We start from the raw sequence: 13,448 nt of genomic DNA, 5'->3' as shown, positions 1-13,448 counted from the left end.
GGACCTTGGCTCTTGCATTATGTTCCGCAGCTAAGTATTTTGTATCACCTACATTGTATTTTAATACTGCCCTAATCTATTGTTTTTATCTTTCAGCTTAGGAATTCATTGTTGTTCGTAGTCAACTTTACTTTTTTATTTTGAGTTATATTTGCTTAGCCAAATTGCTCTTGAGAATTGTTTGTCAGTTTTTGTAAGCAATTCATGAATGTTCTGTGAACATTGCAATTATCAATCCTATTTAATTATTTGTTATTATTCTTGTTTGATTATTGCTAAAGCTGTAGTTTCTGCATTTTGCAATTAGGCTATTTCAGTATAGGCTACTGTTATTCATATAACCTTATGGTTAATTTCAACTTACCTGTTTCTTTTGTTTGTATCGAACCAATTCAAATGTTGAAGCCTTGCAATTCAACATATTTACATTTCAATTTTCCTAGGTGTCGTTTGTTATTAAAAATGACAATTGTAGGTTTAAATTAAAGACTACCATTATAGACTCTGGTATTCTATAAACGTTTGTTTAGTAACTATTTCATTATTCCATTTTCATAACCAGATAGATTATTTTCTATTGTGCATTGCTGTTGTATTCATAACTTTTTACTGTCACTCTTTAATAATTAATTTGTTTGGGATGTTTGCATATATGTATGTGTTCTAATATTTTGACGTGATCTCATGCATCTATAGATGTTTCATGGATCGAGAAATATATCTATCTATCTAATGGTAACCTGATTATCTTTAGTTATAATTTACTATTCCAAATTATTACATTGCAATCAGCTCTTGCATTCAGATTATTGTTTTTACTAGAATCATTAATGCTGTTTTCAAGTTTTTTCATGTACTTCAATCTTTTTCTAAACTTAATCTTAAATTTGTGCATAACAAAGTTAAATTCTATTTCAATTTATATTTTCGACCAGTCACCCTGAGGGGTTATTTCATGTATTCGAATTTACAGAATATTTTTCCATTTTAAATCATTCTTGTTGGCATCATATTTTTCTTATGTCAACAAGGATCAACTACATTTTATTCTTGTTCATGTGATTTGATAGTTTGTGATTCATACTTTTGATATCAGTTATTTTACTGGTTTTACCTTTGGTGTATTCTTTAATGCTGATTAAAGTTTGTATTTTACTAACCTACTTTTTCATTTGGCATTTACCTTAGCCTACATTTTGTTGATTAGTTTTAATACTGAGTTGCCTAAAACTGTTTTGCATTCATTCCAGTGCACAGGGTTTTGAATGCACAACGGTTCTTGCACTCATGTGGAATTTCAGTCAGGTGTCAAATCAGTCAAGACACATTGTTTCTCTTTTTTCAGAATTTGATTTATTCTTTCCTATTTATACAGTCCACTCTTTTCTAAGACTAGATTTCACATAAAGATAAAAGACCTCTTAAAAAATGGATTACACCCGGTTTAGTAAACTGTATACGTGTTAGAGACAAAATGCATAAAATTATTAGAAAGCAACCGAATAATATCCAACTAAATAATAAATATAAGTCATATCGAAATATCCTAAATAATTTGATAAAACAAGCAAAAATCGATTACTTTAACAAAAAAATTGACAAACACAAAAATGATTAAAATGATTCCAAGAAAACCTGGGAATGTATAAACGAACTTTTAGATACTAAAAAGAATACCAAAACAATCAATCTGGATGCCGAAGTACTTAATAAATACTCTGACGATGTAGGAAAAACTTTTGCTGGGAAAATTTCCGATGATATAAATAATATACCTTTACCTAAATCCCAAAACAACTCATGTGAGAGAAGTATCTTTCTCCGCCCCACAAACACAATAGAGATACAAAAGATAATTGATAAATTGAAAAACAAAGCAACACCTGGAGCAGATAATTTCTCATGATCATATCTAAAACAAATATCAAGTTTTATTACCGAACCCCTAGAATTTATATTCAATAAATGTTTGAGCAATGGATACTTTCCTAGTAAATTTGAAGAAGCAAAAATTATTCCTATACCTAAAACCGGCGATCCAAAAAACCTGAAAATTACAGACCAATCAGCCTACTAAGTAATTTATCCAAAATACTAGAAAAGATTCTAAAATTGAGGTTAATGAGTTTTCTTGATAAGGAGAATATAATTAGTGATAACCAATATGGTTTTCAAGCCAAAAAGTCTACTAAAGATGCAGTAATTCACCTTAATAAAATTGTGTGCAACAACTTTAATAAAAATAAAAAATCTGGTGTCGCCCACTCACACAACTTTCCTTGCCGTTATGAAAATTGATCACCTGACGCTAGTGTTCCCGCGCATCCCAATTCTACTATTCAAAGATTTGAGCCAGCTGGTGACAGGGCAATAACGCTGGAGACACACATGAGGTCTGCTATCTCTTCATAGTGAATGATTTAATAGAATCAACAATAATTTGCAATTGAATAATCACATTTTCTCGAATTTAAAGCTTATTTTCAATTTTAGGTGAAAATTCTACTGAACATTAATTGTAGAGATTTTCATGCTCAATCTACTCCACTGTCTTATGACAGTTTTTATGTTCTTGACTTGTGGCCATACTTATGACCACGCCATGAACAGAAACTCATTATTATTATTGTTATAATGACAGTGGAGACAGATGGGAGAAAAACGTTGCTGATCATCTGTCTTGTCAATGCCTTATATTGACGGTAGCTGATGCAAGTTTATTGATGTAATATTAACTGTTCATTCTCGTTTAAAATAATGAATTATATTTTTCAATGATTTCATAATGAATTAATACCATTGCTAATTGAACACTGCCATTATAACGTGGGCCTGACTATGACTATAGGCATCACCCCATGCTACATGTTGGCTCAATAAATGCCAATGAAGATCAGCCAGTGTGTGGATGCACAAAGTAGAAGGATATCTATCTCCATCTTCTCTGTGGTGGATGGGAGGTTTGCCAGCGCTGGTCTTAGTTGGGTTACCAGGCTGGGCCAACATGTGGTCTAGGCACCAGATAAAAATCTGGTGTGGCGCACTCACACAAATTTCCCTGCCGTAATAAAAATTGATCACCTGACGCACGTGTTCACGCGCATCTCAAGTCTACTATTCAAAGGTCTGAGTCAGCTGGTGACAGGACAATACTGTAACGCCGGAGACACACGACGTCAGCTATCTCTTCATAGTGAATGATTTAATAGAATCAACAGTTTGCAATTGTATAATCACATTTTCTCGAATTTCGAGCTTATTTTCAATTTTAGGTGAAAATGTTACTGAGCCTTTATTGTAGAGATTTCCATGCACAAACGTTTCCACTTGAATTTATTTGTTTCAATTTTATCTGAAGCCTGATAATTGGGAATCTATCTGCATTGATGGGGCAGAGCTCCTGAAATTTTTACAGATGTGGGACTTGTGGCAGTTGATAGAGCTTATCGATGACTATCTTAGGTATGATCAAAATCGTTGGAGCCGTTTCTGAGAAAATCACGAAAAACCCTGTTTTTGATAACATTTTTGCCATTTTAGCCGCAATCTTGAATTGCATTTGATCGAAATTGGTCGTGTCGGATCCTTATAGTGAAAGGACCATAAGTTCCAAATTTCAAGTCATTCCGTTAATTGGGAGATGAGATATCGTGTACACAGATGCACATACACTCATACACACACACACACACACACACACACACACACACACACACACACACACACACACACACACACACACACACACACACACACACACCACACATACAGACCAATACCCAAAAACCAGTTTTTTGGACTCAGGGGACCTTGAAACGTATAGAAATTTAGAAATTGGGGTACCTTAATTTTTTTCGGAAAGCAATACTTTCCTTACCTATGGTAATAGGGCAAGGAAAGTAAAAAACTCTAGCTGTCTTTATGGACTTATCTAAGGCTTTTGACACTATCCCACACAAATTACTACTAGATAAGCTGAATAAATCTGGAATTAGAGGGTCTGTAAACAATTTATTTGCAAGCTACTTATCAAATAGAAAACAATATCTAACTTTAAATAGCCGAACTGACATTAAATTCACATCCGATTTTGGACTGCCTCAAGGATCAGTTCTGTCACCGATTTTATTTCTAATGTATGTTAATGATATGCTCAACCTAAACCTTGGAAATTGTACTACATTGTCATTTGCTGATGATACAACACTCATTTGTAGTGGGAGTAGCTGGGAGGAAACGTTCAATAATGCAAACAATAATTTAAAAATAGTTCAGAAATGGCTTAAGGATCATGTTCTCACCCTCAATACTGAAAAAACAAAATACATAACTTTTTCACCTAATATTAACGGACAACCACCAATAACTATGAATTTGAATATGAATGCAAACTGTATAAACATGGTAAATGAGGGACAGGAGATAAAAAAGTTAAAGTATTTGATCCATATCTTCTACAAAATAAATAGAATAAGAAATATAGATATCACTAGGAAAATTTATCTCACATAATATGTGTTATTATGCTAGAGGGTATTCATAATGATCGAATAGCTTGGATCTTCATCATCTCCTTTGTTGCCTTTCTCAGTACCGAGAAATCTTTTGCCACCATTTATTTCCATCTAACAATCTCTCACTTCTGCATCTATTGCTGATTTTCTTCCTTTTTATTTTTTTCCTTTCGTTTGCCTTTTCTTTTAATCCATTAAGCGTTACATGGAAAGTTATAGTTTCCTTTCTCTTCAATATCTTTCTTCTCTGACCTTGCTTACTGATAGGATTTTTCTTTGGTATTATTATTATTATCATTCATATATATAAATATATATATTATACTTATTATTATTTTATTATAGGCTACTTCTTGTACTGTTACTCATTCCCCACACACAGATCCGTCTATGTGGGGAAAATATTCACAAATCTGTTTTTAGATATGTTGTCTTTGTAAATGTATCTTATGCTTTGTATTGTGAATTGAAATTGAATAAATAAAAATTAAATAGAGTATTTTTTCACATACTGAATGTAGGCCTACTCAATGAATGCATTTTTTCATGATTTATTATAGTAGGCTATCTTTAAATTTAAGAAATTTAATATTCATGTTTAGGATGAATTGTCAAAGTTTGCGATATAGATGTGCAGCTTCCTCAACTCATTTTAATTGATGGAATAAAGTTAGGTTCAAAATGGCATATCCAAGATGGCGGACCAACATTGAAGAGAATTGAACGTATTCTACATAATGGAAGCTGTATTCATTCTTACTCATTTACACAAAGACAACCCATATTTGAATGATGGGAAGATAACAACATTAAAAGATTGTTTGAATCATTGAACAGCACACATTTCTAATTTGTTGATGTATGAAGAAGAACTCGATGCTAAGTTCTCAAGTGAAGGAAATGGCATAAGGATGTAGCCCGTTACCAACAGCAAGTAAGTTCTGTTTCTGTATAAGTCTCAAGTGAACCATTCATCTGGAGATGGGCTAAATTAATTAGCGCTTGCAGTTATCTTGGTGAACTCAAAACCTGCAGGAATGTGCTGACATTAGAATGTCTCCCATGGGGTAATGGGAATGTCCTTAAGGTAGACCTTATCTGCATGAATTTCTCTCGGTGAGCCCCCTCCCCCTCATCACCACCCCTCCACTCATTCCCTCAGGGATCGTTCTGTTACGTTGATGTACCTTCTTCCACTTTCTAACTGAGTAAGCTAAACAAATTTGTAACAGTAAAGTTTCTCAAGCTCTTTAAAAGTTAACTTTGAACTTGCAGGGTAACTTAGACCTATGCTAGCTAATTTCAGGCAGCTCTATCCATTCATATACATGTTTAGAAAACATTCATGAATAAGAATCACTTGATTGAATAAGAATCAATTTGGGCCGGATTTAGATTGGATAAGAAAATTATTCAATTACCTGTTAAATTGAATATCAAAATTTAAGCGATTATTTATAACTCATGAATCAGTTAATTTATCAGTCTTGTAGAAATTGAAAATTGTTGGTGTGATAAACAAAACCCTCTCTGGAAAATTCCATGAACTAAATTGAGGAGAAGAAGTTTTGGTCTGGTGCCTGTTTTTTCATTCCAATATTGTGATGTTCTTACATGGGTAATAAATTAATAAATATTAATAGGAATGATAAATGCAATTTTTCTTTATTCAAATTATAGTAGTACAGTGCTACTGTAGATAGAACTCCAGAATTATGAAAAATGAATATACTATATAAGACTGGATTGAAATAGAAATATTATTATTTGTCACTGATGACAGCCAAATTTTTATAATGGTTAATGCTGAAGTATACAAGTACCGTACCGTATACAGTATTATTACACACTGTAATAAATAGAGACCATTGAAGAGCTAGAATAATGGCTTTTATTGACTAAAATAAACTGAGATAAAATAACAAACTTTCTGATGATTTAGAATAATTCAAACAATTGATTCATGACATATGATTATCATATCACACACACTTCTGTGTGTACGAGTATACGAGTATAGTAGCATTATATATTATTTGAACAATGAACATCATCTGAGATTATTATGTGATACAATAATAAGTAAGGTGTGAGGATAGATAGGAAGGAGGATAGTTCTGTTGTGAGAAGGGGAAAAATTATTTTCTGGAAGAATAATTGAAAGCGAATTCATTGATTCAATCATTGAAATTTCTATTAGGTACATTTTTTATAATTAGGATCAGGATTGAATAAATGATAAATTTAAAAATGCTCAAGTTGATGTCAAGTCAATAAATTAATAGTGCTAAAGAAAATTATAGGCAAGTGTAGTTATAATAAAACAGACAGACTTATGAAGAGGATTGAATTCAGAGGTATATGAATAATTTCATTGATAATGCGCAAAAGTTGCTTATAGAAAGGAGATAGACATAGACAATCCATATTATTAATTTCTTCTTTACTGTTTATTCACTGTTCCTTCTTCAAGAGTTATTTATTTGCTGTTCATTTGTCATTGCTCCTCAGTTTGTAATATTATGTATGTGTAACGAGCTCATGGGTATAGGCTAATGCATGCAGTACTCTCAACACTCTCACTCAACATCTAGCAACATACTCCTTTTTTCTGCTGGACTCATTTGATGGAAAGAATGGAGGTTTGATACGTGTAATGTAGGTGAACTGGACTGTTTCGATTTTCGATAGTAGAGCAACCTAAGCAGTCTTCTTCTCCTCTGGAAATACGTTTCAGGAATTTATTAGTGACGCCCCAGCACTGTACGTTGCGAATGTCAATGAAGTAGGCTATAAGACGTCTGTATATAGGACTGCTACGAGGAAAGTGGGGAGAAGTGGGAGAAGGTGGGGAGAGAAGGATAAGGGGAAGGGGAGTGAAATTGAAGAAGTTGGTGGGGAAAAAAGGATTAAGTAAAGAGGGAAGCGTGAAGTAGAAGGAAATATAAGAAAAAAAGAAGAGGAGAAGGAAAAAATAGAATAGAATAGAAAAGAATAGAATAGAATAGAATGATTTGTTTATTTTTGTTGACGTGGCGAAGTTTGGACAATAATGTCCACTCTACCACTTAACCACGTTGTTAGCAAATAATACAATACAAAATATGCAGAGATAACAAAAAAATTGAAGCAAGAAATGACAATAAAATGTAATAAATATGAGAGATCAATATTTGATAATAAAAGTCTTTAAAAATAAGTGTTTATTGAAAATGTTATAAATCGATGGAATGTTGACAAGTCTCTATAGATTTCCTAAAAATTGTTTTCATGAGTGACCTTTTAAATGAAAAGTCACATCCAATAACCATTAATATCCAAATTTTTGTCAAACTACAGGGTCAGAATGGAAGGAATTAGCAGATGGTTGGAAGAATATTTTTGGGAAGGAACAATTGGAAAGAGGAACGGAAAATATGCGGCAAGTGAACGAGTTCTGAAGAAAGAGCACCAAGATGGAATAACTAGGAAATAACGAGAATAAGGAGTGCCTACAACTGGAACAGTGATGGAAAATTTTCTGACTCGGAGAATATTGTTTGATCCTAGTTGTTGGCCTATATTTTTATTCTAAGGCTGCATTCGGCATCCCCAACCACTCAACTTCGAAAGTTTCTTTGGTCGACTGTTCGATGGAGTGAGCTACGTCTGCTCTTTGATACAGCTAGCGCAACAGAAAGTCTATAACTTATTCAATTTGAAAGTTATATATTTCTTCAACAAACGAAATAGGCTACAGTGTTGCCTTACTGCATTTCTGTGTGGTTTTTGCATATTGAATGGTACAGCATTTCTGATGGAAAAAACAAATGAATGTAGTGAGTCTACTGTAATATTGAAAAATTGTATAGACTGAAATGAATATTTGTTTCTTATAAAAAGTGGCCAGAGCCATTATTATGGAGATGGATTTTGAAATATTATCCAAGCACTCCTTATTTTTATTTTATCAATTGTATGTCAACTTTATGCAGTAAGTGATAACTAAATAACTAAATGAAGTAGTTATATACTAGTCACTAGAGGGTGTAAACAAAGAGTTCAAGTTTTGACTTCTGACATGAAAACTATCGATTTCAAAAGTCAAAGAACCTATAAAAAAGATCTTGTTCTCTTCAAAATGGTAATGGGGAGGAAAATTTATACAAAACACCATTCAGTTTTAGAATATCATACCGTACATAATAATTTAATGGAACATAATAAGTGATTATAATAGTATTGTCCTCAATCTATAACCAAGGATGATAATTGGAAGAAATTAAACAATACAAGAAGAATGAAAAATTATTTTATGATCATAAAATTATTCATATTGGCTTGGACAAAGAATCCTCATGATTATGATAATCATAGAACATCAGATTCTCAAAACAATTATTGGAGAACATTGTCAGAAATAATGGATGATACTGTATCTATAAAACATGAAAATACACCAGATAAACTAAATTGAATATATTTCAGGGAAACTTTTTTAAATTTGAGCTTAGTTGCATTTATAATAATAATTATGAGTTTTATTCCAATTTCATAAAATTAATAATAATAATCTACATTTAGAAAACATTTTTGGAAAAATTACAAATTGAACTCAAGAGCTTATGAGAAGCAAATACAAAAGAATACTTATAGAAGCACATACAAAATTGTCAAGTTTCGAGCATAATAATAATTGTTTGAATCCATTTTCAAATGTATAGCCTACTATATATTATTATTCAAATATATAAAGATATCCATGATTCATTAATGTGTCTATAATTATATTTGAATAGAATTCGAATTTGAACTATATGAAGCTTGAATATCATGTCATTTTTATAGTGATATTCTTTGACTATTATTTACACATAGACGATTCTAGGATATTCGTTTGCTGGTTTTGAATTTTGATTCTGACTTATTTACTCAGTTCAGGAATAAACTATGAAGATCTATGGAATCACATGTAAGTTATAATAGCAAGATGCGGATTACAAAATCATTAGCCTACAATTCTTCATGAGAGAGTTCTCCATCCTGGGGGGAGATAAAATAGTTATAAAATACTGTGGCTTAAGATATAACATTTTTCGAGAGCATTAGAACTGTTTCCCCATAAACCAAGTTAGTCATCATGTCTCATGGAAAGTAGTCCACGAATTATTGAAGGCAAGCGGAGTATATCCTGGCTTGAAAAGCTGTCACCAAGAGTGGCGAAACCATGACTTTTACAGGAGGTTGGAGCCAATTTGGGCAGGTTGAGGTTTGGCGAATTATTCACAACACACCGAAACCAGTCGCAGCTGTGGTTGCTTCACCGAGTCTTGGCGGCCACCAAAAGTGGCGAGAGAGTTTGTCTACTCTGAAATGTTGAGGACTAGTGTATGATTGAGTGTTGAGCGAAATAGAGAAGGGTTTGTAGCTATGAATATTTCATCTAGTGCGGCTGAATTTGCTCCCGAATCGTAGGCGGCATTTCTACTTTTACCATCAGCTACTTGCCAAACACAGAGCTTGAAAGCGACTGTAGCAGTACCCATACCCCAGCAAACTCAACCCACGTTTCTTTCCCCTGTAGAAACACAAAATCCAACACATCCAAATTCCTCAACTATTCACTTCCCCCTCCACGATCGTCGACTAATCTTCATTCCACTCCTAACTCTACACCAAACAAGGTGAATCCAAAGTTTCACAAGATATATATTATTATCATGTGGGCTAACGTAATATGGAATTCATGACGATGTTGCAGCTGTCATCTCTTTGCCTTCTTGCCTGTCCCCTGACACTGAATCTCTCCTTAAGACGGCTTACATTGTGCTCCACTACGCACACCACAGAGCCAACTCTGGGGCCTAACTTTGGTGAACTTAATGGAAATACCGAGTTACCCAAATAATTGTTGTAGTATAAAGTGTGTATGGTTGAGTCTATATCTATCTCATAGGCTCAGCATCTCTTCAATCAAATGTATAAACTTCTACAATTTGTCATCAAATTCATGATAAGTTAAACACTTCTCATGGTGGAAGATTGATTGACGACCTATATCCACAACTAACAGGTAGAATAATAACGTGTTGATATATTATCCTATAGTCTACTAATACTACATTGTTGGAATGACCTGAAGCCAACATCACTTGACATCGCCGGTCACTATCATTCCAATCTCTAAAATTATTTGTAGTTCCCTTAAATTCAAAGTGAATTTCCTAGTTCTCTGACTCAATACGGTAATGGACCATTTCAGATTTCAGTACCTACACTAGTTTCTATGATCTTTGTTGAGAAATAATATAAATATTATTTGAGAACTTGAGAGATTCAGTATGTATTGTGTCATTATCGAATTCACATCTCCAATAATGTTTGGACTGTCTCCCTTCAACTGGCATGGAATTCAGTCTATTTTCAGATGAAGAAACCTGAAACCACATATTATATTTTGATATCACATTGCTAAACAAGTACGATACTAGAAGTTTGTAGCCTCTATATGATACAAAAACTACCTCAGTATTATGACTAGAGAACAGAGTAGGCCTACATTCAAAGAGTACATGGATGAAAGTTGTCAGTTGACACAACATTGTGAACCTACCATAAGTTGAAATTCAAGTTGGACTTGAGAACAACCACATCATACATTGCCATTTGCTAGTGTAGCAACAGCGGCAGCGAAAAAGCTTCTTTGGACGGATTTACAGAGCAAAGTTGTAATGGGAAAGTCCGCTCCAATCTTGTTATCCTGACAGCTTGTCAGCCAATGGAGCAGGTCAGCTAAGGAAAATACTTTTAAACTGCCTTCTGCATACAAACCTCGCACTAAGTTTAAGAGGTGAGGAGAATTTAGATGGTCGCTGTTTATAGAATCGACCAATAGTTCACTTCCAGAGAAAGGTTGTAAAGTTGATAACAGTCTGTAGTGAACTAGATTGGGACACTGATTTGAACTGCAGAAGTCGAGCGGCGAGTCTGAACTAACTTAAATAGGTCAGCAAGTTTCTCCAAGTTTTTATAATCGGATAATTTAAGAGATTCTAGCGAATAGCAGAAGATTTGGAGTTTGAAGAATAAACACATACAAGTGGAGGTGATAATACTCACTTGAAGCAATGGTTTGGAATCAGTCACGTTCTATCAATTTTGATTACGAATCTCAACTGAACGTCACGATCATTTGAGATTTCTTGATTGAATTTAAATTTCACTTGAAACTTCGAATTTTAATATTGAATTTGAATTCTCCATTTGATTTTAACGGAAAGCAGTTGCTTTTCAATAGGGAGTTGATTCTGATCTTCGTTTTCCATGTTATCAAGATTATGCTAAAGAAGAAAGAATGAAGAAGTTCATACCCTGATAGAGTTCTAAGCTCTAGAAGAACCGTTTTGAATTGTCAGAGAATATGGCAATAATTAATGCCATGGCTAATAATATGTATGTATAATAAGTTATTTTATGGAAAATTATTTTTCTTATTCATTTTCATAGATCTGGTGTATATTGGATCAAGGAAACAATAATCAAATTGTTATTATTATTCCTACCGTATTTGAAATTTGATTTCTGATGTGAAAATGGATAGTTGAATAGAATGAAAGTTGATAATGGACTTTCCAGAATAATAGTTTTATTGTACAAGACTATGGAATAGTTTATAGGTTTATTTGTTATTGCAGTTCTATAAAGTTCAATAGAAGTGTTTTATTCTCCTCGCTTCTCATTGGTTTTGTGAGTTCAACAGATAATACGAATTGCTGCAAGTGATGTTGTTGAGTTGATACTTAGTTCAGCTGAAATTTGAACTCATTCTACTCAAATAATAATTCCATCTTCATTCATTGGTTCTGAGTAGAAAACTGTTTTCCAATTTTGTCTGAAACTGGAAATTATGATAGTTGATTATGAGATCATTCACACTAAGCAACACGATATCCCAGCAAAAGTTAGAGTCACTGAGAACATTTCTGGTGGAAGAATCAGTGCTGACAATAATTCTTATAATCTTATTTTATCAGATAAGCATGGAATACATATCCATTGAAATCTTGCAACTAAGGATACTCTTAGAATACACTTAATTTCTATTTTATCAGACTTGTAAGGAATATTGGTTCGATGATTTGACAATGGTCATGACAATAATGAATTGATGTTGTGCATGAAACTTGAATAAGATATTCATACAACGATGAAAAATTATTGTGATGTAATGCACAAAGTTCGCTTGTTTGCACGGTTTTCCTTGCTGTCTTATTCAAATTCACTCTCCCTGAACCTCAGACTAAACAGACTCATACCTTTCTCTATCATGCCTTCACCTAATTCAGCATCTCCACTTATCTCTCTTTCTTTTTCTCTGTCACAGTCTTCCGTTTCTCAACTCCCCTCGAATCGTTTTTTAACGCGTTCTCTGTGCCTTCTTATTCAGCCCTACTTGACTGCAATCCCTCATTGTAATGGAACATGTCAACCTGCGTAATCTTCTGCGGTGCGGAAGCAGTAAGGGGATGCAGCAATGTTCAACCAAAGGATCAAACATCTCAATTTCCATCGTTCAATTCTTGCGTCTCGCATTTCGCAGCCCCACTCAGCTTGCAATTTTTAAGCTTTCACTTTGTTTCTTCTCCCCAGTGGATATCAATTCGGAATCTTCTATTCAATTCCGCTCCCCCATTATCATTGTTAATGTACAGATACTTTGAAGTTGAACAATTGATTCAAGTGCATGAGGGAATGGATTGCACAGAGAATAATGGCTGAACGTTCAATGAGGAGGAAAAGATACATGTAGTGTACATGCTTTCATAAGATAGAATTGTGTTTAAAAGAACAGACAAATGAGAAATCAAAATAAAGTATTTTTGATTCTTTCAATCGACTTGAAACTTTTATGAGGTACGTGGAACATAACAATGGTTCTACATGTAATGATGGATG

The 13,448-nt window shown here is 33.5% G+C and overlaps 1 protein-coding gene across 1 annotated transcript in view; it reads left to right on the top strand.

Moving 5' to 3' along the window:
• LOC111047271 (cytochrome P450 4C1-like) overlaps positions 1-13,448 on the top strand; it is a 437,563-nt gene that overhangs the window by 192,262 nt on the left and 231,853 nt on the right. The gene's annotated exons all lie outside the window — the stretch shown is intronic.

This window comes from Nilaparvata lugens, chromosome 7 (assembly GCF_014356525.2).
Source record: "Nilaparvata lugens isolate BPH chromosome 7, ASM1435652v1, whole genome shotgun sequence".
NCBI lineage: Eukaryota > Metazoa > Arthropoda > Insecta > Hemiptera > Delphacidae > Nilaparvata > Nilaparvata lugens.
Note: the sequence above shows the minus strand (reverse complement) of the source record. Positions and strands in the feature narration are given on the sequence as shown.